Source organism: Narcine bancroftii, chromosome 3 (genome assembly GCF_036971445.1).
Source record: "Narcine bancroftii isolate sNarBan1 chromosome 3, sNarBan1.hap1, whole genome shotgun sequence".
NCBI classification, from domain to species: Eukaryota; Metazoa; Chordata; class Chondrichthyes; order Torpediniformes; family Narcinidae; genus Narcine; species Narcine bancroftii.
In genome coordinates this window covers 96,593,408-96,621,186 of record NC_091471.1, presented here as the reverse complement: position 1 = coordinate 96,621,186, position 27,779 = coordinate 96,593,408, and the positions used below count along the sequence as shown (strand labels likewise).

At 42.9% G+C, this 27,779-nt stretch overlaps 1 long non-coding RNA gene across 1 annotated transcript in view; it reads right to left on the bottom strand.

Moving 5' to 3' along the window:
- LOC138756172 (uncharacterized) overlaps nt 1-27,779 on the bottom strand; it is a 110,333-nt gene that overhangs the window by 20,928 nt on the left and 61,626 nt on the right. The window contains exon 2 of the long non-coding RNA XR_011352825.1: nt 27,544-27,673. This is a non-coding gene — a long non-coding RNA (uncharacterized lncRNA). The remainder of the gene's footprint in view (nt 1-27,543; nt 27,674-27,779) is intronic.

Sequence of the window (27,779 nt, the reverse complement as noted above, 5' to 3'; positions counted from 1 at the left end):
ACACAAAAGAGTCTGGAAAAACAACCAACTGAAAAACCTCACAAAGATAAGCGTATACAGAGCCGTTGTCATACCCACACTCCTGTTCAGCTCCGAATCATGGGTCCTCTACTGGCATCACCTACGGCTCCTAGAACGCTTCCACCAGCGTTGTCTCCGCTCCATCCTCAACATCCATTGGAGTGCTTTCATCCCTAACGTCGAAGTACTCGAGATGGCAGAGGTCGACAGCATCGAGTCCACGCTGCTGAAGATCCAGCTGCGCTGGGTGGGTCACGTCTCCAGAATGGAGGACCATCGCCTTCCCAAGATCGTGTTATATGGCGAGCTCTCCACTGGCCACCGTGACAGAGGTGCACCAAAGAAAAGGTACAAGGACTCCCTAAAGAAATCTTTTGGTGCCTGCCACATTGACCACCGCCAGTGGGCTGATATCGCCTCAAACCGTGCATCTTGGCGCCTCACAGTTTGGCGGGCAGCAACCTCCTTTGAAGAAGACCGCAGAGCCCACCTCACTGACAAAAGGCAAAGGATGAAAAACCCAACACCCAACCCCAACCAACCAATTTTCCCCTGCAGCCGCTGCAACCGTGTCTGCCTGTCCCGCATCGGACTTGTCAGCCACAAACGAGCCTGCAGCTGACGTGGACTTTTTACCCCCTCCATAAATCTTCGTCCGCGAAGCCAAGCCAAAGAAAAAAAAATATTTTTACTATGTTTGTAATGTTTATCTTTTTTTGATTATATGCACCATGGTTTTCATATTTTAAAAATATTTTTAAAAAGTTACTAGAAGGGATTCTGAGGAACAGAACATATTTGCATTTGGAAAGGCAAGTATTGATTAGGAAGTCAGTGAGTCATTGGGAAATCACAGCTCACAAATTCGATTGAGTTTTTATTTTGAAAAAATAGCTACAAGGATTGACAAGGGCAGGTTGGTAAGTGTCTATGTGGATTCTAGCAAGGCCTTTACCAAGATCCTGCATGGTAGTCTCGCCCAAACAATTAGCACAAATAGTATTCAGTGCAAGTTTGTCAACTGGATACAAAATATGCTTGTTGTAGGAAGCAGAGGATGGAAGTGGATGGTTGTTTTTTTTTTCAGATTTGAAGCCTGTAACCAATGGTATGCTTCAGGGATCAGTGCTATGTCCACAGATGTTGGTCATTTTTAGAATCAGATTATAATGTAGGATTAGTAAATTTGTAGATGATGATAAAATTATTGAAACAGTGCACAGTGAAGAGGTAGAGGTGCCACAAGACTCACACCATCAGGTTCAGGAACACCTGCTACCCCTCCACAATAAGACTCTTCAACAACAAACTCAATCAGAATCAGAATTTACTGTCATGAAAAAGTCACAAAATTTGGTGTTTTGTGCCAGCATCAGAGCGTAAACATACATATAATAACCTTAATATAATAAAAGTGTACTAAAAGTAAGGCCATCTCTTTGGTTCATTGATTATTCAGGAATCTTATGGTGGTGGGGAAGAAGCCGTCCTTGTGCCATTGAGTGTTCATCTTTAAGCTCCTGTACCTTTTTCCTGATGGTAGCAGAGTGAAAGGGGTGTGTCCTTGGTGGTAGGGGTCTTTGAGGATGGAGTGAAGTCTGGTGCCTGTGATGTCATAGGCAGAGTTAACAACCCTCTGGAGTTCATTCTTGTCCTGAGAGTGTGTGCCTCCATGCCAGGCAGAGATGCAACCAGCCAAAACACTCTCCACATATACACCTGGAGAAGTTTATTAGTCTTTTCAGTGACATACCAAATCTCCTCAGACACCTCAAAGTATAGCTGCTGGTGAGTCTTCTTTGTGATTGGATCAACGTGGAGGCTGCAAGACAGATCCTCGGAGACGATGACACCCAGAAATTTGAAGTTCTTGACCCTCTCCACTACTGAGCCCTCAATGAGGACTGGGTCATGTTCCCTTGACTTCCTCCTGATCAAAGACTCATTTAAGGGTTCTTACTTTTGCACTTTATTCATTGTTTTTATCTCTATATTGCAGTTTGTTTACTCTTGTATTAATTTATTTAGATAAGTATGTTGAGTAGTTTTTTGCACTACCAATAAGTGTTAATTCTGCATCGCCCACAGGGAAAAAAAATCTTAAGGTTGTATGTGATGTCATGTATGTACTCTGACAATAAATTTGAAATCTGAATTTGATCAACTGGGAAATAAGTAAGGGAATACTAGACAGAATTTAATTCAGCTGTGTAAAGTGATGTATTCCCTAATCAGATCAGTCTATGTACAGTGAGTAGCAAGGATTTGAGCAGTGTTATTAAACAGAGTGTCTTCAGAGCAAAAGTACATTCTTCCCAAAATGGACAAAGTTAAAAAAAAAAGGCATGTGATGTACTTGTCTTCATCAACACTGGTATTGAGTACAGTAGTTGGGATGTCATATTACAATTGTATAAAATGACAGTTGGACTAAATTTGGATTAATGTGTGCAGCTCAGTAGCAATACACCCTAAAGAACAGCAATGATTAAACCAGAGAGAGAGCAGGATTTTGTTTGGACCAATGGATTTCAGTTACAAGGAGAGACTGGATAGGCTTGAATTGCTTTTCCTGAAGTGAAGGAGGGTAACAGGCCATTTCAGCCCACGAGTCCATGCTGCCTAAATTAGACCCAATTAATCTACCCCCCGCCCCCGATACATTTCAAACTGTGGGAGGACAGCACATGCACAGCATTTGAGGCAGACGCCTGCTTCTACAATTTCCTCAGGATTTCCTTTGAAGTAACGAATGGAGTTTCGATCTTCCAGAGGGAGATGGACCAACTGGAAGCCATTTTCCCCTACATGGGTCATACAATCATCTGTGCCCATGACCTGCAGGACCATGATGGTAACCTGCAAAAATTCCTCCAGACAGCAAAAGCCATCAAATATCACACATTAACAGAAAAACTGCATGTTCTGAAGTGTGGTGGAAAATGGAGTAATTGGACCTGACCCTGAGCGTATGAGGCCCCTGTTGGAGCTCCCACTTTGCCATAATCTCAATGTCCTAAAACAGTGCCTGTTTCCGCCCCCCCCCCCCCCCCCCACACACTATGCACAATGGGTCCTAAACTATGCAGACAAAGCCCACCAACTGGTAAAATCTACCACTTTTCCCCCATTGGCTGAAACCCAAGCAGCCTTCACTCACATCAAAGCTGACATTGCCAAGGCAGCAATGCACACCAAAGACAAATCCATCTCATTCCAGGTGGAGAGCGATGCTTCTAACTTTACCCTGCCTGCCACACTAAACCAGGTGGGCTAGCTGGTGGCATTTTTTTCATGTAACCTCCAGGGCACCAAACTCCAGCACTCAGCCATTGAGAAAGAGGCCCAAGCCATAGTGGAAGCTGTGCACCACTGGAGGTATTACTTAGCTAGCAAACCATTCACCCTGCTAACCAACCAATGTGCAGTCGCATACATGTTTAACAACAAACGGAAGGGGAAATCAAGAACAACATGATCCTGAGTTGGAGAATTGTACTGTCTACCTACAACTACAAGATCTTGTACCGGCCCAGAAAATTCAATGAGCCTCCTGATGCCCTGTCCCAGGGTACCTGCATCAATCCACAAGCAGATAGTTTCCAAGCCCTACACAACAGCCTCTTCCACCCCAAGGTCACCAGATTCTATCACTTTGAAAGAGCCCACAACCTCCCGTACCCAGTTGAGAACACATCAGGGAGCTAATCCACAGCTGCCTGGTCTGCACAAAGTGCAAGTCACATTTCTAGCTGGAAAAAGCTCATCTGATCAAAGCCACATGCCCTTCTGAATGTCTAAGTTTGGACTTCAAGGGCTCACTTCCCTTCACGAACTGGAACATGCATTTTCTCAACATTGTTGATGAACATGCACGATTCCCATTCACCATCCCCTGCAACTACAGCCATTGTTATCAAGTCCCTGCATAACCACTACACACCCTTCATTCCAGATTTACATTCACACTAACTAGGGGTTCTCCTCATTTATGAGTGAGCAGTTGTGCCAATACCTGCTGGACAAAGGCATAGCCACAAGTAGGACCACCAGCTATAACCCCCGAGGGAATGGCCAGAGGAAAAAGAAGAATGGCACCATTTGGAGGGCAGTCCTCCTGGCCCTCAAGTCAAAGGGCTGCCCATCTCCCAGTGGCAAGAGGTCCTACCAGAGGAGCTCCATGCCACCAGTCCTCTCCCCTGTACAGCGACAAATGAAATACCGCATGAAAAATTATTCTCCTTCCCCAGGAGGTTGGTGTCGGGAACAACGCTACTGGTCTGGCTGATGACCCCAGGACATGTGCTACTCTGGGAGACACAACAGAACCCACAAAGAAGATCCCCTGGTCAAGAAGGTCCACCTCCTCCATGAGAATTCCCAGTATGCCTACGTGCAGTAACAGGATAGGCTGAGATACACTGACTGTCCAAGATCTGGCTTACGCAGGAGCCCACACAAGTGAGATGCTCGCTGAACCGACCACAGTCGATTGACCAGTACCCCTCCCCTTCCTCATGACTAGCAGAGACGCGGTCGAAGAACCAATGCTTCCATCAGCACCAACCTCAACCCACCACCCCCCTGAACCAGCCCAGATGATTCAGTTCAGCCATCCGAATCGCAACCCATCACAGAGAGCATTGCCCAGGAGCCTACAGCAACACCACAACCAGCATTGCAATGGTCAGTTTGACAGACAAAATCACCAGTCAAGCTGAACCTGTAAATAGACTCTGAACTGACTGACATTTCACCCCTCCAGACTTTGTTTCAAAAGAAGGGGTGAATGTGGAGGAACACTGTAGTACAGTCATTATACTGGTTGGCCTACCCCTGATACTGTAACTCATCCCCCTCCAGCATTCCTAATAAAGGCAGTGTTATGTCTCTTGAGCGACTTGGGAGACTTCTTAAATAACACAGATGCGAGATTTCATTAACAGAAATGAATTTACTTACTGATCCCTTCCACCATCTAAAGAAACTATTCACACACACACACACCCATATACATATGTCACACAGTGGTGCCCTACAGTAAGAAGAGTATATTCTTATGCAGCTACAAAATAGTTCACATTATCCTGACTACATAACAAATGGTATCGCCCAATCCCCTCCCTCAGTACTACCTTGGAACCAGGCTAACGGCATGCAAGATATGACTAAATTTATAGTGATTAAAGACTATTAATCTCGACTTTGCATCTGTTGGGTCTAATTGATAGTGCTACAATACCTCCATCCCTTTTTGTTAACCTCCAACTTAATCAATTCATGTCTTGTAATGGGACACTACTAAGATACTTAGTTTGCCACCAATCAATGACTCATTTCCATACATCAATTCATGAGCTTTGATTGCCTTATCAAAGTCATTTATGGAGTTAATAGTTTTGTCTCTGTACAGATAGTACTCACTTCCCTTCAAATTTTAAAATTTCTTCCTCATTATTATTTTCAATAATTTACCTTAAATTGTGCGAGGCAATCTTGATTATTTGATTCACCGCTGACTAACTTTATTCACTCATTTCCGACACATCAAATGCAACACTAACCAGGTCTGTAACTGAGATTCATTTACACTCTACGCAGGCATCCTGAAAACTTGCAGAGGTTCTATCAGTCTCCTGTCATAACTCTGGTGGAGCGTCAGCGGATGCCTTTAAAAGCACATGATTGTACAACAGCATTGAGGTTTCTTCCTCCAGAAGACATCAAAATTGAATGGAAATCCAAGGCTTACATGTGAAAATTTAAAAGCCAAGTGATATCAGAAGATCCCAAGCTGATAAACACTTACTTAATTTCCCAACCAACAGAGATTAATTCAATTTTCTACACACACATGCTGCAGAATAGATCAGGTGAAGGTAAATATTAAAACCAAATGTAATCCATATTGAGCTAATTTTAGATAATATACTTAATTTGGTCCTCTCCAGATAACACAATCATGGTAGTAATGAACAAAGACTAAATGACACCTGGTCTTCTCCCTGGAGCCATCAGTCATCTGTAATCACTAACTGATATTAACAATTGTTTTTCTCCACTTCACTTGCCAACCAGTTGGACAGTAATTTCAAGCAACATTATGCAGATAGGGAAAGGTCATGATCTCACTCATCCCACCAAAGGTAGGGGCCTTTCTGAACTTCAATATATAGAGGTAACAAAAAAAATCACGCACATCCACTTGTTTACTAGTGTTAGGCTAAGGAGAATATGATTTTGTTGACAGAGTAAAATAGTGTTAGTTCTTCGTCAGTGAAGTTAAACCATTTCAAAACCTTATGCAAAAGAAAGAACTTCTGGTAATTTGACATCTTTTAAACATTTATAAAGTCCTATTTTTAAATGTGATATTTGCTCAAAATATACCAGCTAGAATGAGCAAAATGGATTTTGCTAGCTATTAAGCTCAATAAAAATTAAAATCAACAAAGCTTGGCTGCACTGCCATCAAAAGGATAGTACAGTGGCCAGGCTATTATCACATGGAAAAGTTATATCATACCTTTGAAATAGGTCTTTGCCAATAGTTCTGGTCATCATGTTGGAGGAAAGAAAGATGCGATTCCACTGGAGATATTTATACACACCTGCTCTGAAGGCCAATCGTGGGTTGCTACCTGCTTGCTACACATGCATGCTTATTTATAGAAACAGATCGAATGTGCCTACCCCTTTTCAAATCTGTCACTGTTCGGTTAACTTATTTTCTTGGGGTTTAAAAAAAAAAAATCACTGAAGTGGAAAACTGTCCATATATACATAGTATAATATATCAGCCAGGCATTTGCCCACTCACTTCACTCGTCAAGAATTCCTCTGGAAATTCTATATGACCTTCATCACTCTTGAAGATATCCATTAACCTTGAGCTATTATAATCAGAATTAGAATTTATTGTCATGAACATTTCATGAACTTCATCATTGATGGCAGTGCCAACATTTATATAAACCATCTTTCAAAATAAACAAAAATAGTGCAAAAGAAAAAGACAATAGTGAGGGTTAAAATAGAGTCAGGTGGAGATTGAATGTGTGGCTGAAGGGGTGGAGTAAAAGACAGGGTTTTAAGTTCTTGGACCACTGGGACCATTTCTGGGGGAGATGGGACCTATACTGTAAGGATGGGATACATCTAAATCCCAGAGGTACCAGTCTCCTGGTAGGGTCATTAGCTAGGGCTTTAAACTAGTAAGGTTGGGGGCAAGGGTTTATGTCAGGGAGGAGAGCAAGTCTTTAGGCAAAGAAAAAAAGGCTTTTTTACACAATCTGGAGGTGGAACAGTGGCAGGTAATAAATAGTGGCCTTAGTAACAACTGTAGAGAGGGTGAGAGGCAGAAAGTTTAAGGTGGAAGATCTCTGAGATGCATTTATTTCAACGCAAGGAGTGTGGTTAACAAGGTGGATGAACTAATGGTGTGGATTGACAGGTGCTGTTTGATTTGATAGCAATTAGTGAGTCATGGTTGAAGGAAGGTTGTGACTGGCAGTTAAATATTCCAGGATTTCGCTGCTTTAGACATGAGAGAATTGATGAGGTACGAGGGGGACGTGTGGCTTCGCTTGCCAGAGATGATATTATAGTGGTGTTGAGGCAAGATAGACTGGGGGACTCATCATGCGAGGCTCTGTGGGTTGAACTAAAAAATAAGAAAGGTGAGACTACAAATATAGGGGTATATTATAGGCCACCAAAAGAGGATAAGGAATTGGAAGAGCTGAGATGTGTAATAGAAATAGGGTTGTGATAGTTGGGGATTTCAATTTTCCTGACATTGATTGGGAAACACAATCAGTGAAAGGGCAGGATGGCTTAGACTTTGTACAGTGTGTTCAGGATTGCTTTTTACAGCAGTATGTTGAGGTGCCTACTAGAAGAGAGGCAGTGTTAGATCTATTGTTAGGGAATGGAATAGGGCAGGTGACAGAAGTGTGCATTGGTGAGAATGTTGGATCCAGTGATCATGGGTACATGAACTTCAACTTAAATATGAAAAGGGGATAGGTCAGTTTCGAGGTTGAAGGTCTTCAAGTGGGTGAAGGCTAGATTTGAAGAAATGAGAAGGGATTTGCAGAAAATTGTATGGGCTGATCTTTTTTCTGGAAAGGATGCAGAGGAGATTTGGAGGGTATTTAAAGAGGACATATTGCGAGTACAAGATCTTTATGTGCCAGTCAGATCAAAAGGCAAGGCCAAAAGTTCAAGAGAACTGTGGTTTTCTGTAAAAATCAGGAAGTTGGTTCAGGATAAGAAGAGGGGATATGTTAATTTTAAGAAACAAAAAATTGATAAGATATATGATTATTACATAGATTTCAGAAAAGAACCTTAAGGAGGAAATTAGAAAGGCAAACAGGTATGAGGTGTCAATAGCTGATAAGGTAAAAGAGAATCCTATGGGTTTTTACAGATATGTGAATAAGTAAAAGGAGGGTTAAGGATAGAATAGGACTGTTGGAAAATGGGAGCGGTGAACTGTGTGAGGAATTGTAGCAGATGGGAGAGATATTAAATGATTTTTTCCTCATCTGTGTTCACAAAGGAAAAAGACATTGGACTATGTGAGATAAGGGAGGCAAATGGCTTAGTTATGGAAAAGATAGGGATTTGTGAAGAGAGGGTTTTGGAGCTTCTAGGATCAGTAAAAGTGGATAAATCTCCTGGTCCTGATGGGATTTTCCCCTGGACATTAAGGGTGGTCAGGGAGCAAATAGTGGAAGCACTGTCAGTGATTTTTCAACAATCACTGGATGAGGGTGTGGTGCCAAGGGATTGGAGGGTTGCAAATGTAGTTCCGTTGTTTAAAAAAGGTGCGAGGTGTCGACCGAGTAATTATAGGCCTACAAGTTTGACTTTGGTGGTAGGGAAAGTTAAGGAGAGTATTCTTAAATATGGTATGTATAAATATCTGGATAGGCAGGGATTGATCAGAAGTACCCAGCTTGGGTTTGTGAAATGGAAGTCATGTTTGACGAATCTTGTTGAGTTTTTCAAAGAAGTGACAAGAAAGGTGGATGAAGGTAGAGCTGATGTAGTCTATCTGGATTTTAGTAAAGCTTTTGATAAGGTTAATAAGGAAGGTTAGTAAAGGCTAGGTTCAGTCACTAGAGATTAATAAAGAGTAAGATGGGTTCAGAGGTGGCTGGAGGAGAGACAGCAGAGGGTCATGGTGGACAACTGTCTGTCAGGATGGAAGACAGTGACGAGCGGTGTGCCTCAAGGATCAGTGCTGGGCCCCCTGTTGTTCATAATTTATATTAATGATTTGGATGATGGGGTGGTAAAGTGGGTAAATAAATACACAGATGATACGAAAATAGGAGGAGTGGTGGATAGCGAGGAAGGTTTTCAGGGATTACAGAGGGATTTGGTTTGTCTAGAAAATTGGGCTGAAAGATGGAATTTAATGTAGAGAAGTGTGAGGTGCTTCATTTCGGAAAAAAAATAATCAAATTAGGATGTATGTAGTAAAGGGGAGGACATTGGGGAATGCACAAGTACAAAGAGATGGTGAAGCATTCCTTGAAGGTAGATTCCCATGTTGACAGGGTTATTAAGAAGGCATTTTGTATGTTAACCTTCATAAATCATAGCATAGAGTATAGGAGCTGGGAAGTGATGCTGCGACTGTTTAAGGTGTTAGTGAGGCCAGGTTTGGAGTATTGTGTTCAGTTCTGGTCTCCAAATTATAGGAAGGATATAGATAATGTGGAGAGGGTGCAGAGAAGATTTACAAGGATGTTGCCTGGCTCAAAATACCTCGAGTACAGAGAAAGATTGAAGAGGTTAGGACTTTATTCATTGGAATGTAGATGGATGAGAGGGGATTTGATAGAGTTGTTTAAAAAATTATGAAGGGAATAGATAGACTAGACACAAGTAGACTCTTCTGCCTGAGAGCAGGGAAGATTGAAACAAGAGGACACAAGTTGAGGGTGGGGAAAAAATTTTAGGGGAAACATTAGAGGATGCTTCTTCACTCAGAGAGTGGTGGCTGAATGGAATAATCTTCTGGAGGAAATAGTTGAGGCAGAGTCAATTCTTTCATTTAAGAGAAGGCTGGATATATACATGGATAAGAGGGGGTTGGAGGTTTATGGGTGGAGAATAGGTGGGGGGATCTAGAGGAGTGTGATAGTACAGATCTATCACCAATGTACATAGAGTATATAGTTACTGTATCTAGACTGTGCTTACAGCGATTGGCTGAGAGCTAAGCCACACCTATTGTCTGGGCCTTAAAGGGTTGTGTCCCTAGCCAGGTCGGATCATTCCGGACTGGTCGGCCACCTGTGAAGAGCTCCGGTCTTTTGCTAATAAAAGCCTTGGTTTGGATCAACAAGTCTTTGGTTCTTTCGACGAGCTCTACAATTTTATTAGCAAAAAGAATTTTTTTTGAAAGGGATGGAGCGTTTAACTCGGCCAGAAAAACTTGATATCGACCCACAGTCAGCTACAGCCTTCAAAGCCTTTAACTTCTGGCTGCTGAACTTTGAAAACTTCCTGAGATTCATTCAGGTTTAGGAGGATAACCAGCGTCTAACAGCATTGCTGTCTATGGTGTCCTTGAGAGTCTACGAGAACATCCAGGATGAGACCACTTACACCGCAGCCATAAAGGTACTGAAAGGACTGTATGATCAACCGGTGAACAGAGTTCATGCCCGGCTCGTGCTTGCGTCGAGGAAGCAACAGCCCGGTGAGTCCAGCAGGGCATATTTACAAGTATTAAAGGCATTGGGCAAGGACTGTAACTGTGTGGACAAAACTGCTGCCGAGATCACAAATGATCTCGTCCGGGATGCCTATGTGGCTGGGCTCAGATCGAATGAAGTGAGGCTGCGCTTGCTCGAACAAGGGGTAGAAAAACTAGAGGACGTGGCCCGGATTGCAATCACAATGGAGGATGCAGCCTTAAAGTCCACCGAGCTCTCTAGGGACTGGACCCCTCGTTCTGATGTGAGTAGAGTGCCCTTCTACCCTACCCCTGACGGCCTGTCAGCTGCTGCTACACTGCCCCCTGCGAACCCAAAATGTTATTTCTGCGGGAGGAACAAACACAGCAGGTCCCAGTGCCCAGCAAGAAAAGCCAGGTGCCAGATGTGCCTTAAAAAGGGCCACTTTGCTGCAGTCTGTAGGTCTAAAATGGCCGCCAGCAAACACAGTGCCTCGTGTGAAGCCCAATTGCCGCTATCCCATTCAAACTCTTCTTCCCCAGAGCTCTCGTCCAATGAGAGCGAGGGCTCCCCTGCACGGCAATGCCTGACGTCACGGAGACGCCAAACCCGGAAGGGGCAACCCACCCTCGCAACCATGGTGATGGCCCGCCTCTCGCCCCCGTGCGGAACACTCGACGCTACCGCCGCTGCTACTGCCGCCACAGCCACCCCCGGGGCCGACGCTACCGCCGCCGCTGCTGCCGCCGCCACGGACGCCCCCGGGACCGATGCTACCGCCACTGCTGCCACCACCACAGCCACCCCCAGGGCCGACGCTACCGCCGCTGCTGCCGCCGCCACAGCCACCCCCGGGGCCGACGCTACCACCGCTGCTGCCGCCGCCACAGACACCCCCGGGGCCGACGCTACCGCCGCTGCTGCCGCCGCCACAGCCACCCCCGGGGCCGTCGCTACCGCCGCTGTGGCCTGCCCAGACACCACTGCCACCTCAGTGATACAGGCCCTTCACAGTATTTTCACCATCTTCGGGTACCCCAATTCCATCCACAGTGATAGGGGGTCCTCATTCATGAGTGCAGAGCTGCAACAGTACCTTCTGGAGTGTGGTATTGCTTCAAGCAGGACCACGAGCTATAACCCACGCGGTAATGGCCAGGTCGAGAGGGAGAATGCCACCATATGGAGAGCGGTTACACTGGCTCTCCGGTCTAAAGGTCTCCCCACCTCTCACTGGCAGGAGGTTCTCACTAGTGCCTTACACTCCATCCGCTCCCTCCTATGTACTGCAACAAATGCCACCCCCCACAAAAGGATGTTCCTTTTCCCGAGGAAATCCGAATCGGGAACCACTGTACCGGCATGGCTCACCGTCCCTGGCCCCGTCCTTTTGCGACGCCACGTCCGGCACTCAAAGAACGACCCCTTGGTCGACCGAGTGACTCTACTCCACGCAAACCCACATTACGCATATGTGGAGTTCCCAGACGGGCGGGAGGACACTGTTTCGGTGTGGGACCTAGCTCAGGAGCGGTAGACCCAGCAAACCCCCCAACTCCTTATGCTCCAGGCCCCGTGCTGCAACAGAAGGACCAACAGCACCCCAATGACCCGGGCCACCCTGCCGACAAAACGACTGGGGAATTGAGCGACGGAGCAGTCGCACTCGACGAGCCCGCTGGCGACACCACTCCAGCGACCCCAATCCCGGCACCACGGCGGTCACGCCGGATGGTCAGACCCTCTGACCACTACAGTCCTTGACCTACCCCTTCCTTTTCATTCTCTCCCACGTTTTTGTTTTTTTTCCCCAGGGTCAATTCTCCAAGAAGGGGTGAATGTGATAGTACAGATCTATCACCAATGTACATAGTGTATATAGTTACTGTATCTAGACTGTGCTTACAGCGATTGGCTGAGAGCTAAGCCACACCTATTGTCTGGGCCTTAAAGGGTTGTGTCCCTAGCCAGGTCGGATCATTCCGGACTGGTCGGCCACCTGTGAAGAGCTCCGGTCTTTTGCTAATAAAAGCCTTGGTTTGGATCAACAAGTCTTTGGTTCTTTCGACGAGCTCTACAAGGAGTTGTTTGAGTGAACTGGCGTGGACTTGAAGGGTTGAGATGGCCTGTTTCCATGCCATAAACTGTTATATGATTACATATGGTTATATGGTTAAGGTAGTGTCCTAGGTTCATTGTTCATTCAAGAATGTGATGGCAGAGGGAACAAAGCTGTCCATTTGTTGCCAAGTGCTCTTCAGGCTTGTCTTCAGAGTGAAGAGGGCATGGCCTGGATGGTGGTGGTCTTTGAGGATAGAGGCTGCTTTCTTAAGACACCACCACTTGTGTTTTTTTTGATGGAGTGAAGACTGCTGCCCATGATATCACAGGTCAAGTTAACAACCCTCTCGAACTTTTCCTTGTCCTGAGCATTGACATTTCCATACAAGATAGTAATGCAACTAGTCAGAATGCTCTCCACGGTGCATCAGTAGAAGTTTCCGAGAGTGTTTGGTGACATACCAAATCTCCTCAAACTCATTATATTAAATTCTTTCATCTAAATTATTATAAATATTGCGAATGACTGGGGTCAGGGCACAGAATTCTGCAGTACCCGATTAACCATTGCCCACCACTCAGAAAAGGATGTTCATTCATACTCTTTATTTCCTGTCTGCCAATCAACTTTCTATCCATGCCAGTATATTGCCTCCAATCCCACATGCCTCAATTTTTTCCCATTATTCTTTCATGACAAACTGAGGCAAAATTTTCAATGCTTAAATGTATACCAACTCTACCAGCTACTTCTTAAAAAAAAACATTTTTTTTTAAGCATGATCTCCCTTTCATCAACCTGTCTGGCTAACTTGTTTTTTCACTGTTAACCAAATTCTCCACAGGCTTTAAATGCTTAAAAAGTTCCACCAAAGTCATGCTCATTGCTCTACCAATTCCTGTTTTTTTTTCTCTCCCTTATTTTCTCCATAGCAGAGTTGTACAAGCAAATGCCAGTTTAAAAACTGATCCAGATAAGAAATATAATTTTGCAGATTATCAATTAATGCATTCAATATTTCTAGCAAATCATCCTTTAGTCTACACCCTAAAGTACAATCAAGACCTGTGAATTTACCAGCCACAATATTTTTTTTATTTTAAAAAACACCATATCCTTAACAACACTGGTTTCCTTCAATTCCTCCCTTTCATTCGATCCTGGATTCCCTAATTGCTCTAGGTGCTTTTTTGTGTGATCCAAAGCTCACTAAAGTTCAACTACCTTTTTATTTCTAAGAATTCAGCATGACCTACCGATTATACTCAGCACTTTTGTGTACTGTTCAATTAAAACATAGAGTACTTCATCTGCCATTATTTTGCTCCCACTTATAAATTCTTCTGTTTCTTTATAAAATTGGTTTGTTTGTCTTTATTTTATTTTCCTTTTCATATATCCATGAGCACATTTACATTCAGCTTTTATGGACAATTCAAGCTTTTATTAATCCCCTTGTCTTGATCTATCACAGGCTACTAATAGAAAAATGGGTTGAAATTGCTGGGGCTCTGACAGAGACTCTTGCATCTTCATTAACCTTGGGTGAGCTACTAGAAGACTGGAAGATAACAAATCAAATTCTTTACAAGGAGGGACACAGGAGCAGTGGATGAAGAATCCTTGTTCAATAAAAATACAGTTGGGATAATCTTCAAAACCACTTAGACTTCTATCAGTGGTAGAAAATTGTTGGAGAAAATTCTGAGGGTATTTACTTATGTTTACGTGGAATAGCAGAGAATGGGAGCTCTGTGTAGGGGAGATTACATCTCACAAGTTTGATTTTAATAAGTAATAAAGAAAATTGATGAGGGCATGGAGGTAGGTATTGTTTACATTGACTTTAATACACCTTCTTATGGTAGGCTGGTTTTCAAAAGGTTAAGGCACAAGGGATAAGAGGTATTGGTAAACAAGATCCAAAATTATTTGGGTGATCATGGGGTAGTGGTGAATGGGTGCATGTTCTAATTAGGCATCTGTAAAGTATAGTTTAGTTTAGTTTATTTATATAGCACATTTAAAACAACTTATATTGACCAAAGTGCTGTACAGATTACAATTAGAAAATAATTGGTCACTACCTAAACAATGATGGGCAGCTAAATACACCGGCACAGCCATCTTTCCACAAAGACATTTCTAATTAAGACTTTTCAATAAACTTAGTCATCAGTAAATTAAAAAAAAAGATACCATTCCTCCTGACCCCGGTGATACACGACTGCATGAAAATAAATAACTGCTACAAATATCAGTTTTCAAAGAATAAGTAGAATATGCAAATAACCCTGGTGGCAATTCTATTTTAGATGTTACAAAAAGTCCACTGGTTCAGTGTGGATAACAGTTTGCCAGATCCAAAGAGGCCACTGCAGCTCCAACGGAGTAGCCATCTTAGGCTTAGTTTACCGACATCTGCAAGATTTAGATGTTACAGTTTGCCAACTTCAGAGGGGAAACTACCAGTCAAGGCACAGTTTCTGGGGGCACTAAAGCTTCGGCAATAGTCCATCTCGAAGCCCCACCGACTCAGAATGATTCGACTGCCACGAGGCCTGACCAACACATCCTTTAGGATTACTCGGGTTGAATACTGCTCTGGTTGTCACCTCCATCTCTGCAACACTATCTCCATGGCCATAGAAACAGGCACCACAAATGGTTCCTCTGGAAGTCTGAGACCACATTACCTCTTCAGTAGGCCAAAATAGCAACCCCACTCCACGACTGTCGAGTTCCTTATACCTTTGTCACAGCAATTCGCTCCCATCAAATCCAAGTTTGTGTACAGCCATCCTACTTGCTAGTTACAGCAGTCGCAGGTCTGGAGTGACCACTGAGAATGCCGCTATCTTGTAAGGTAGCTGAAGACAGGCAAAGACAAGTGTGGGAGAAGTGGGTTTGAACTTGTGCACCCTCAGCAACAGCATTGGGGAAGGAGGGAACTCTTCCAATAGGACAGGCTCTATCTCAAGCATGCTGGAACTAGGGTTCCTGGTGATCTGCATAACTAGAGCCATGGATAGTGCTCTGAACTAAATAGCAGGGGGTGGGTTCGACAGATTGGAAAACTATGGATAAAGTTAAAGGAGAACACAAGATAGGCTAGAGGAGTTTCCAGAATTAAAGATAGGAGAGAACATTTAGTCAATTATAAAAATGTAAACAGGCAAACCAAAGATACATGTGAGAAGGGTGGTAAACACAGGATTAAAGATGCTGTATTTGAATGCACACAGTGTATGAAACAATGTAAATGGGATTAAGACACTATCAGAAATTGGCAGGTATGCCATTATGAGCATAAAGGAGATGTGGTTGGAGGAGGATCACAGCTGGGGGGGTAAACATCCAAAGACAGATATCATTTCAAAAAGACAGGCAGGAGGAGCAAGGTAGTTCTGTTGCTTTAAAAAAAGAGAAATCAAATCTCTTACAAGAAAGGACACTGGAGCAGTGGATGAAGAATCCTTGTGGGTAGAGAGGAAAAAATGCAAGGGGATGAAGACCCTGATGGGAGTTACATACAGACCTCCAAATAGCAGCAAATTACAATGGGAGTGAGTGTGAAAATTAACACAGGATTTCGAGAAGGCATGTAAAAAAAAAGGCAGTGTTACAGTGGTCATGGGGGATTTCAATATGCAGGTAGATGGGAAAATCAGGTTGGTGCGAGATGCTAAGAGAAGGAATTTGTGGAATACGTACAACACGGCTTTTTGAGCAGCTTTTAGTTGAGCCCACCAGGGAATAGGCAATTTTGGATCTGGTTGTGTGCAATGAACTGGAGCTGATTAGGAGCTCAAGGTAAAAGAAAAATGCGGAGGCAGTGATCACAAGATGATAGAATTAATTGTGCTGGTTGAAAGTGAGAAGCTAAAAGCAAATAAGAGAGCATGCATTATGGAAAATATTAGTGGGAAGGCAGAGGATTGGGGAGCATTTAAAAACCAACAGAACCCAACAAAAAAAAGGGAGAAAAGATGAAATACGAATGCCAACAATATAAAAGGAGATACCGGAGCTTATTCAGGTACATAAAAAGAGACAAAGGTGAACATTGGACTGATGGGATATGAAGTCAGAAAAGTGATAATGGGGAACAAGGAAGTAGCAGATGAACGAATAAGTATTCTGCATCAGTCTTCAAATGGAAGATACCAGTGGTGTTCCAGAAATTTGAGAGAGTCAGAAGTCAGAACTTCAAGGGGCTTAAGGTAGTTAAATTCAAGTACAAAATCAAATTCAAGTTGAAATTTATTGTCAGGATACTTGCATGACATATTTTACACACGAAGATTATTTTTTCCTGCGGGCGAGGCAGAATTTCTACTTATCTATAGCGTAAACTGTGCTCAAGAAATAGAATTGTATTCAAGAGAGAAATGTAAACAAATTATGAAAATACAGAAAAATATAAATATCCAATAATAAATCATGTGCAAAGTAAAAGTCCTTAAATAGGTCTCTGAATGAATCTGTTGTTTAAGAGTTCAATGGCGGAGGGATCACAACTGTTTCTGAACCTGGTTCTGTGAGTCCTGTGCCACCATTACCTCTTTCCTCATGCAGTAGCAGGGACGGAGTGCACTAGGTCGTGTGGATCCTTGAAACTTTGATGACAGCAATCCATGTAGATTTTTACCTATTGGTGGGGAGAGTTTTGCCTGTGATGTACAGGGCTGTGTCCACTTTCTGCTCAGAGGTATTGGTGCCCCCATATCAGGCAGGCCGGACAGCACACTTTCCATTACACACATCTGCAGAAATTTGCCAAAGGTTCTAATGTCATTTCAAACTCCACAAACTCCCTGAGAAAGTAGAGGAGCTGATGTGCTTTCTTCACGTTGTTGTGACAATGTTGGGTCTAGGAAAGGTTCTGAGATGGTGATTTCGGAAATTTAAATTTGCTCACACTCTCCACAGCCAATCTCCCAAAGATCACTAGATTGCATACCTCCAGGTTGAAAAACAGATTCTTCTCAAGGGCAGTGAGAATGGAGAATGACTAAATCAACTGCTCACACTAACCATCTAAGATGCTACTATTTGTAAAACAATATTTATTCATTTTATAAATGTACACACATCCTGCATATGTATAGCTTGTCTGTTTTTAGGGTTTGTCTGGTTGCGTGTTTTTTGCACAGGGAACTAGAGAATGCGGTTCTTTCAGGTTATACTTGTGCAATTGGATGATAAACAAACATGAACTTGAACTCAGGTTTTCCCTTCCTAACGTCTACAATCACCTCCTTGATTTTGGTGACATTGAGTGAGAGGTTATTTTTAGCAATACCCCATTCAGCCAAGTTATCAATCATCCTTTTATATTCTGCCTCATCATCCCTTTTTATTCCCTATTGTGGCATCATCAGCAAGTTTATAGATGACATTTTTGTACTGAGTCACACAGTATGTGTAAAGTGGCAAGAGCAGGGGTCTAAGTACACAGCCCTGTAGAGGCCCAGTGCCGATGGACAATGTGGAGACGTTCTGGCCAATCCGCTCTCAGGTGATGTAATCCAGGATCCAATCACAAAGTAGAGTATTGAGGCCTAGGGCTTGGAGTTTGCTGATCAGTTTTGAGGAGATGATAGTGTTAAATGCTGAACTCTAGTCAATAAAGAACATCCTGATATATACATCTTTGCTCTCCAGGTGTTCTAGGGCATTGTGTAGAGCCAATGAGTTGGCATCTGCCGTAGAAATGATGCTGTGGTAGGAAAATAGGAATGGATCCATGTTGCCACTTAGACATAATGGATTTGCTTCACTTCAAACCTCTTAAAACATTTCATCACCATAGATGCAAGCGCCAGTGGTCATTTTCATTCTTCTTGGGCACACTGGTATGAACGAAACAGATGGGTAGCATAGCCTGTCGGAATGAAAAGTTGAAGATATCATGAAGGTATTTGCCAGTTGGTCAGCTCATGTTTTCAGTACTCAGCCAGGTACACCATCCCATCCAAACCAGATGCATTCCTTGGGATGTGGGGGTGTGCAGTGACTCTTTCTTGTTCTGGTGGTGAAGTTGGGCGTAGAAGGCACTGAGCTCATCTGGGAGTGAAGCTTTGGTGTCTCCCATTACAGTGAATTTAGTTTTATAGCAGGTTGTGTCATTTAAGCCCTGGCACAAATGTCGGGTATGCTTTGTTGTTTCCATTCTTGTCTGGAATCTCGACTTTTCCCAGGAGATTGTACTTGCACTTGCTCCATGTGTAGTGTTCTGGATCTCTAGACTTAGATCTGGCTCTCAGCAGGCTCTGGATTTTATTGTTCATCCAGGGCTTCTGGTTAAGGAAAACCCTGAACAATTTGAGGACACACTCATCAACAGTTGTTTGATAAAGTCTGTAACGACCCTAGTGCAAACATTCAGATCCTCAGCTGAATTCTTGAACAACACCCAGTTCATTGACTTGTGGCAGTCCTGTCATTACTCTTCAATGTCCCCCTATCAACCTTCTGGCCATTCTGATCTCTGGCGATTCTCTTTTTAAGCTGTCTACATGCAGGCAGAAGGACCACCACGGGGTGATTCAACACCAAAATGTGGTCTCGAGAAAGAACAATAGGCCTTTCTTATGCAGGTGATCATTGGCAGGGTTTTTTTGGGACAGGCCTGGACAGGTCACCTGGATTGAATGGTTGACACTTCAGGGTTTTGAAAGAGGGAGTTAAAGAGATTGTGAGCACATTAGCAGTGATCTTTCAGGAAGCACTCAAGTCAGGAACGGTTTCAGAAGACTGGAAAATTGCAGATGTCACTCCACTCGGAAAAAAAAAGGAGAGGCACAAAAGACAGGGAAACAAATGGTGCTGGTAATCAACATTGTGAAAGCTGCAAAAACCCCTACAATATCAGTACCGGAGTAACACAGGGCTGCATTATTAAGTTCCTGCTCTATTCACTTTACACATATGAGAGTGTGGCTTGGTATAACAATAATACCATGCACAAATTTGCTGATTATATCATGGTCGTAGGATGTATAAAGAGGGAGAAAGAGTCAGCATACAGCAGGGCAATTAAAAACTTGGCAGAATGGTGTACTAACAATAACATCATACTCAATATCATCAAAACGAAAGGAGCTGTGGACTTTAGGAAGGGAAAACAGAAGCATTTGATCTAGTGATCACTGGAGGATCAGAGGGGGAGAGGGTGAACATGTTTAAATTCCTGAGATTCACTGTTGCAGAGGACCTATCCTGAACCCATCATATTAATGCCATTGTGAAGAAAGCACATCAACACCTGTATTTCCTCAGGATTTTGAAAAGGTTCAGAATGATATTGAAAACTGTTGACAACAACGTGTGACTGACCAGCTGCCTAGCATGAGGGCTCTAATACCTCCGAGTGCAAGCACCTCCAAAAAGGGAATGGACACAGCCCAGTACATCAAAGGCAAAACTCCTGCACCATCTAGAAAACCTACAGGGAATGCTGCCGTCAGAGAGCAGCAGCAATCAGCAAGGATCCACATCCTCCATGGCATGATCTGTTCTCTCTGCTGCCATTAGGAAAGAGGTAGAAGTGCCACATGACTCACACCACCAGGTTCAGGAAAAGCTGCTCGCCCTCCACCATCAGACTCCTCAACAACAAACTCAATCAGAAACTCATTTAAGGACTCTTATTTTGCACATTATTTATTACGGATTTTTTTTTCTATATTTCTACAGTCAGATTGTTTAGATTTTTTTGTTTACTTTTCTCTAATTTGTATGTGTATCTTTTCTGGAGTACAGTTTTATGCATTACTGATGAGTCAAAATCCTGCCTGGCCAACAGGAAAAAGAATCACAAAGTTGTACTCTGACAATACATCTGAACATTGGAAAAATTTTTGGAATTATAGGCTTGTTTGCCTAACTGTCGTTGTTGATCTAGAGTCCATTATTAAGGATGAGACTTTGGAGTACGTGAAACCACATGGAAAAATAGATCAAAGTCAGCATGGTTAGTTACTTTGTGGGAGATGTTGTCTGATAAATTGGTTGGGGTTCTTTAAGGAAGTAATGGCAGGTCAGAGAAAAAAAGCAGTGTATTTTTAAAAAAGCTTTTGACAAGATGCCTCACATGAAGCCGCTTAACAAGATATATGGTATTACGGGAGCTGTATTATAATTAGTAAAAGATTAACTGATTGGGTAGAAGGCAAAGTTTAGGAATAAAGGGGACCTTTCTGGCTGGCAGTTGGCGATTAGTGGTGTTCCACAAGGCATGGTTTTGGGTTTGTTGCTTTTCATACTGTATGTAAATGAGTTAAATGATGAAATTAGTAAAACCAAAATGCTGGAGGAACTCAGCAGATCTTGCAGCATCCATAAAAGGTAAAGATGTATTAAAAAAAAAAATAAATTTAGCATTCAGCATTGTAACAGACCCAGTGGCGTATCTAGGTAAAATACCACCTACAGCAAGCACTGAAATAGCCCCCCGTGTCCCCTCCACCATTTTAATTTTTTTTTATATAAATCACACAAAGTTGTCAGTTGGGCAGTTTTTAAACACACAATTGGCCTAGTTTTGAAGATCGGCGACATGTGCATTGGATACTTTTTCAGAAATCATGAATTCTTGTTCCTCACAGCCGAGTTCATTGTAACAGAGTTAGAAGTGTGACAGGCAAAAGGTTTTTTAAATGGGCAGAAGCAGTCTCTCTCACTCTCTCCCTCCCTCCCTCCCCTCTGAGCCGACCATGTTGTTAGTCTCATTTGCTTTGTTTGAGAAACCAGTGTTTTGAATATACAGTATATTGACGTGCAGCCACTCCAGAGCCAGGCACAAGAGCGGGCTGTCTGAAGAACAGCAAATCCATTGCTGTTAGCACTGGCTGTGACTGAATGCTGCCCCTAATGCAGCCCTTTCTGCACCCAAGGCCAGGCCGAACCAGCATGACTGCAGAGCCAAGAAGGGCAGGCTGTCCCTGAACTTCTTTTTTCATCCTGGAATAATTGCCAGGAATGGGGAACAGAACATGCTCCTGGGGGGTTGGGATGAAGTCTTGAATTCTCATTTCTGCAATTCCCTGCTTACTTCAATGAAAACTCCAACTCTCCCTTTGTTTTTCAAGAGTTCACTGCAAGCCACACAAGGGGTCTCCCAGTGAAGATAAACATTAGGCAAGTCTGGCCTTGTGTTTTCTTCCTGCTCCATGCACTTACACCTTCCAGGAATCAAATATAAACGTTGCTACCAATTCAGGGCAAAATAAAGTCTTACCTACGATTGTTCAGAGGATCAACAGTGCCCCCTTGGTGGTCTGGTTTGCACAATGGTAGTGTCACTGGGCCCACATCTCTTTGGGCTGCTTTGAAGCTGCTCCAGCACCTCGCTCAATGTGGGGTCAATGGGCAAAATGACCATCTTCCTTACCCATAATCCCCCATGCAGCTGGTAATGCTTTGCATTTCCCTGGAGCTGGCACAACAGTTCCAGCTGCGTGGGGGATTATGGGCAAGGAAGACAGCCATTTTGCCCATTGATCCCACATTGAATGAGGGGCTGGAGCGACTCCATGAGAAGCCGGCCTGGAGTGGCATTCCGGGTGCTCAAGTGAGTCCTGGTAGCACTACACCCTTGAGATGGAGATTCATTGTTCAGCTAGGCACTCAAACATTGGGTGGGAAAGGCAAGGAAAGAGGTGCCCCCCCCCTTACAAGTGGTGCCTAGGGCATGTATTCTAGCTGCCATACCTTAGATATGCCTATGAACAGGCCACAAGTCCATGCCACCCAATGGACACCTAATTAACCTACACTCCTGGTACGTTTCAAATGGTGGGAGAAAAGGTTCTGGTTTCCTTAGGTTTCCCCATGCAGACATGAGGAGAAAGTACAAACTACTTTCAGACAGTGTGTGATTCAAACGATGGCCCCAATTGCTGGCTCTGTAACAGCATTGTGCTAACTGGTACGCCAACCAAGCCTTCAATAATATATTTTATAATCAAAGTTTCAGTCCTGAGTCCTTCTTCAAGATATGATCAAAATGCAGGTAGGTGCCTGACGATAAAGGTTGGGAGAGAAGGGAGGAGAGACAGGGGGTTGTGGGTCGAGGAATGTGGGGAAGCACAGGCTAACAGACAAAAGGTGATAATTGGATAGGAGAGGAAAGGTGAGAATTGATCAGAGGAGGTGAGTGGGTCTGTGAAGGCAGAGCTGGAGGAAAGGAGACAAAGAGAGAGCTGGAAGAAAGGAGAAATAGGGAAGGGGTGAGACAGGGTGGAGAGATAACGGAAACCAATTTGGTTGAAGAGTGCTGGGGCAAATTGGAGGTATTGTTCCTCCAATTTTCAGGTGTCTCAGTCTGGCAGTTCATGAGACAATTGACAGACATGTTGGCAATAGGAATGGGGTAAGGAATTGAAATGGGAGGTCACTGGGAGATTTCTACTATTGCAGCAGACAGAGCAAGGTGCTGAGCTGATCAATCTCCCAGTCTTGGTCCAGTCACTCCGATGCAGAGGAGATCACAACAGGAGCACTGGATGCAGTAGATCGGAGAGGCTAGAAATTTGTTCATTCAGATGGTGGTGAATCTGTTTCCACATATAACTGTGGAAACAATTTCACTGGGTAGATTTTAAGCAGAGATTGACAGATTCTTGATTAGTAAGGGCATCGAAGGTTATGGGGAGAATGAAGAGGAAGGCATGACCTAATTCTACTCCAAAGTCTTATAGCCTCTGTTGTACCACAATTGGTGCTGGGAACTTTCTAATAAACATAAAACGATTAGGGTATCTTTGATAAGGTTACAGATAACACAAAGTGGATCAAGATGCAGTGGGGTATAAAGCAACTGGAAAACTGAGTGGAATAGTGGAAGATGGAACTTAATTACGACAAGTTGCCACACAAGTTGATGATGGAGAGATTATGGACCTAATAAAGGGAAATCAGTTGGCATTGTAAAGCATCAGATTAAGTGTGGACAAGGTTGGTCAAATGGATATGTTTCTGTGTTGTACATTTCCATGATTTGGTGATTCATTTGATATAATCATTCAGTTTCCCTTTTCCAGTAAAAATCCTTATTACCTGGAATTCAAGCAAATAGCAAAAAAAATTTGCAGAAAATAAATAGGTTAAAAAAAATTTGCAAGTTTAAAATTAGCACACCTCGCCATTGGTTTTCCACTCATGCAACACGCAATCTCAAAAAACCATAAAATTCATTTATGCAGCATCTGCCAATCCCTGTAGATGCCAGAATTCAGTTTCAAATTCCTCTGTCACCATCCATCTTAATAAAGTCTTATTTTGTTTGCTTCTCCCTAAGGGACCTCATAAAATATTGCTAATTAATTCCTATTTTTAAGCAACCTTGTTGGTCCATTTGCCTATTGACCTGAAAACCCATCCAAGATAGATTCCAGGAGTTTCTACTCCATAACACTTTATGCTGCCTGATATTTCTAAGCTTTTTTGGTTTAGATTCCACTTCAGTAGACCTGGTATCCTTCTTTCATAATTTTTTTCTTTAAACATCTTTTTCCTTTGCACATGCTCCTGCATAGCACTCATCAGGTATTTTCTATTGTCCATAGGCTCACTTGCTCATGGCAGTGAAAGAAATACTTGAGATTACTACCTTTGAAATCTTGCTTTTTAATTTATCTACATCTTGCAGAACCTTCTCCCATTCTTTTCCCTCCACCATTGGTATCAATGTGTACAAAGCACAATATCAGTTCATTCACCAGATTGAGGATCCTCGGCAGCCACTCTGTGGGCTCTTTCAGATGGCCAGAATACCCCAATGTAAAGCTACATATTCTACCCCTATGTGGCTTTCGGGGTACCCACCTCAACTAGTAGGAGGTGCCTCTGAGGCGCACTTTCTAACCCTCCTCCGAGAGGGATAATCGCTGGAGCACTGAAATCCTCCTAGGCACCTGAATGCAGCTGCCTGAAAGTGGCTGCTAAGGGACGGGCTGATGACGTTGTCAGCCCAAGACGCTTAGTGCGAATTTGGAAACAGTGTGCAGGCAGGGTATTCCAGGATCTGAACACTGAGAAAGGATGAAACCATCATCAGTATTTCTCTTGCCTGCTCCGGGTCCATCATAATCCGGTGTTCCTTCTGCTTCTTCTTCGTCGCACTTCAGTGGGTGGGAGTACAGCTAAAGTGGACAGGAGCTGGAGTGTGCTCTGAGGTGCCTCCTGTGCAGCTGTCCCTTTCAGCTGGACAGCACAGTGCTTTCAGGGCTTCCACCTGAACGACAATTCCAAAGCTCTGCATCCGCTTCTGCAGGGGCATTCTTGGCAGAGAATGCACCTGAAAGCGGCTTGTGAAATCACTCAGGTAGCAGGGAGCGGTTTGCAGTTGCAGACATACTATACTGCTTGCCTTACAGTGGATTCCTCTATGACCACAGCACAAGCACTCTTCATTCCTCCTCTTGTATGCAGAAGAATTACCTGTGGTGCCACCATCTAGGTGTTTGCTGCATTTTACTGATAAACCATTCTCTTCAACAATATCCAAAAGTACTACATCTTTCACAGGGGGGAATGGTTTCCAGATGATTACTGCTCCACCCGCCTTCCTGCACTCTGTCTGGCCTTCATCTACTGCTTTCTTGCCTGTGTTATCCATACACATCTCAATATTGCAGATGCCAACAATGAATTCATTTGCAGCTCCACCCCTGCAAAGCTGTTCGCCAGTGGCTGCAGATGAACTTCCTGCGTATTTGTGGTTGCCAGGGAAACTGGAAAATGTCCCTGATTTCCCACAGAAGTATTCCATTGGTCTGAGCTGCAACACCATGAATTATTCGTAAATTATTCCTGAGTTAACTCCCTTAATCAAAGAACATCGATCATTCTTTGTACTTTATTCCCCTCCAAATGCCTCTACAATATAGAATTTTAACATCATTTTGTTGAAGAAAACTAGAGTTAAAAAAAAATACAGTTCTAATTACCAGTCTCAACATAAACAACTGCCAAGTCTGTGCTGCTTTTAAACTTTTGGCCTCAGTTCCCTTTGCTGTATTTGAAATATAAAAGTGTCAAAAGATTCACCACTTATCTGATATTTGCACACCCTCTGCCTTAACAGAAGCCTAAACTCAAACTTTGATTCCTGCCAATGGATGCTGTTGTCTTGCTGGGATCTTAAGTGAAAGGGAAATTAGGGCAGAGAGAAATCTTACATTCCAATAAGATTCGTGGGGGGTAGGGGGAGGGGGTTTGTGGGGGGGTTAATTCCCATCAGCTTCATACTTCTGTGACAAAATATTCTTTGGACTGTGAATAAACAGATATCTAGAAACTTAATTGAAGAAAAATGCAGAAAATGCTCCAGAAACAGCAACTATAATGATAATGTACAAGGGTCTCTTCGAGTTCTTTTTGTCATCAAGGGACACAAAGTTGTTGTCTAACAGCTGAAGAAAATATAGAGATTAGAAAAGCAAGTGCATGGGCAGGAAATGGTGGGTGGAAGGTATGATAGGCTAAAACTGCATTTATTTTAATGCACAAAACTTCATAGGTGAGATGTACGAATTTGGAGAATGGATAAGATTGCAAAGTGATGACTATTATGGAAACATGGATTCTGCTCAAAGTTTATGGCTTCCCTTTCTTGTGAAGCTGTCAAGTTTCACTTTATTCTGTACTTGGAACCATAGAATATTACGTCATAGAAAACAGTCCATTCAGCTTCTCTAGCCTGTGCTGACCATTGTTCAGCTTGTCCCAATGACTTGCTTCCATTCCATAACCCTCTAAACCTCTCCCATCCATGCATCTATCCAATTTATTCTTAAATCTTAAGATAAGGCCCACATTCACCACATTCACTCTGAGTGAAGCAGTTTCCCCCTCAAATATCCAGGCAAATCACAATTGGTTGGAGGAATAACAGGACTGTAGTAATGGGTGATTTTAACTTCCTTTCCATTGATTGAGATTGCTTTAGTTCCAAGGGATAAGATAGCACAGAATTTATCAAATGTTACCAGATTTTATTTTTAAAACAATAGGCAGATGACCCAACTGAAAGGGCTACACTCCATGTCCTGGTAAGGCTGTTAGCAGGTCAATGACATCTTGCAAATTGGAGGTTTTTTTTTAAAGAAATTATTTTGGAGTTCAAGGACAGCATTTACTTGTTGGAATGAAAGGCAAAACTGGCCAGATTACTAAAACTTGGCTGACAAGTGATTCGAATGGATCCAGTCAATAAAAAAGAAGGCATATGTTCATTTTAGGCAACTAGGTTCATGTAAATCTCTTGAATACAAGGGATGCAGGCCTACATTGAACAATGAAATTAAGAGGGTAAAATAGGGTCATGAGATTTCTTGACTGACAAGGATAAAGGAAAATGCCAAAGAATTTCAACAGTGTATTGCCAATATTAACCAGGAGCGTTTCTTAAATAGGGTTCAAAGAATTATTAAGGATCTTTTCCACAGTAATATTTGGCCTACGTGCATCAAAATTAGGACTGCAAATCTGAGAAATAGTGTTTTCTCACAGCCTGAGAGATTGATAAACAATATATTATAACCAAGCAAATTATTGCAAAATATTTACATACACTCTCTCTCTCTCTCTCAAACGTGATCTGTGTTTGCCCTCTATGGCATATACAGCATCATTCTCCAGGTGGGTCAGGATGGAGAGGAGGGATGATTCCATGGAATGGAGATCATGAAATATAACAACATTACAAAATTGGTGTTGGAGATCTTTAAACATTAAAAAGTGCATAAATACCTGAGGCCTCACTAGGGTATATCCAAGAATACTATGGAAAGCAAGAGAGAACGTTGATGTTGCTTCATCAGAGATGTTTGTATTCTTGTCAGCCAAAGGTGAGCAACCAAAAGGATAACTTAGGTTATGCCTTTAAAAAAAAACACAAAAAGGCTGCAATTATAGTCCTAGGAAGTATAAAATTGTGAGCCTTACATACTGTAAATTGTCCGAAAGTAATTGGAAGGCATTTATTT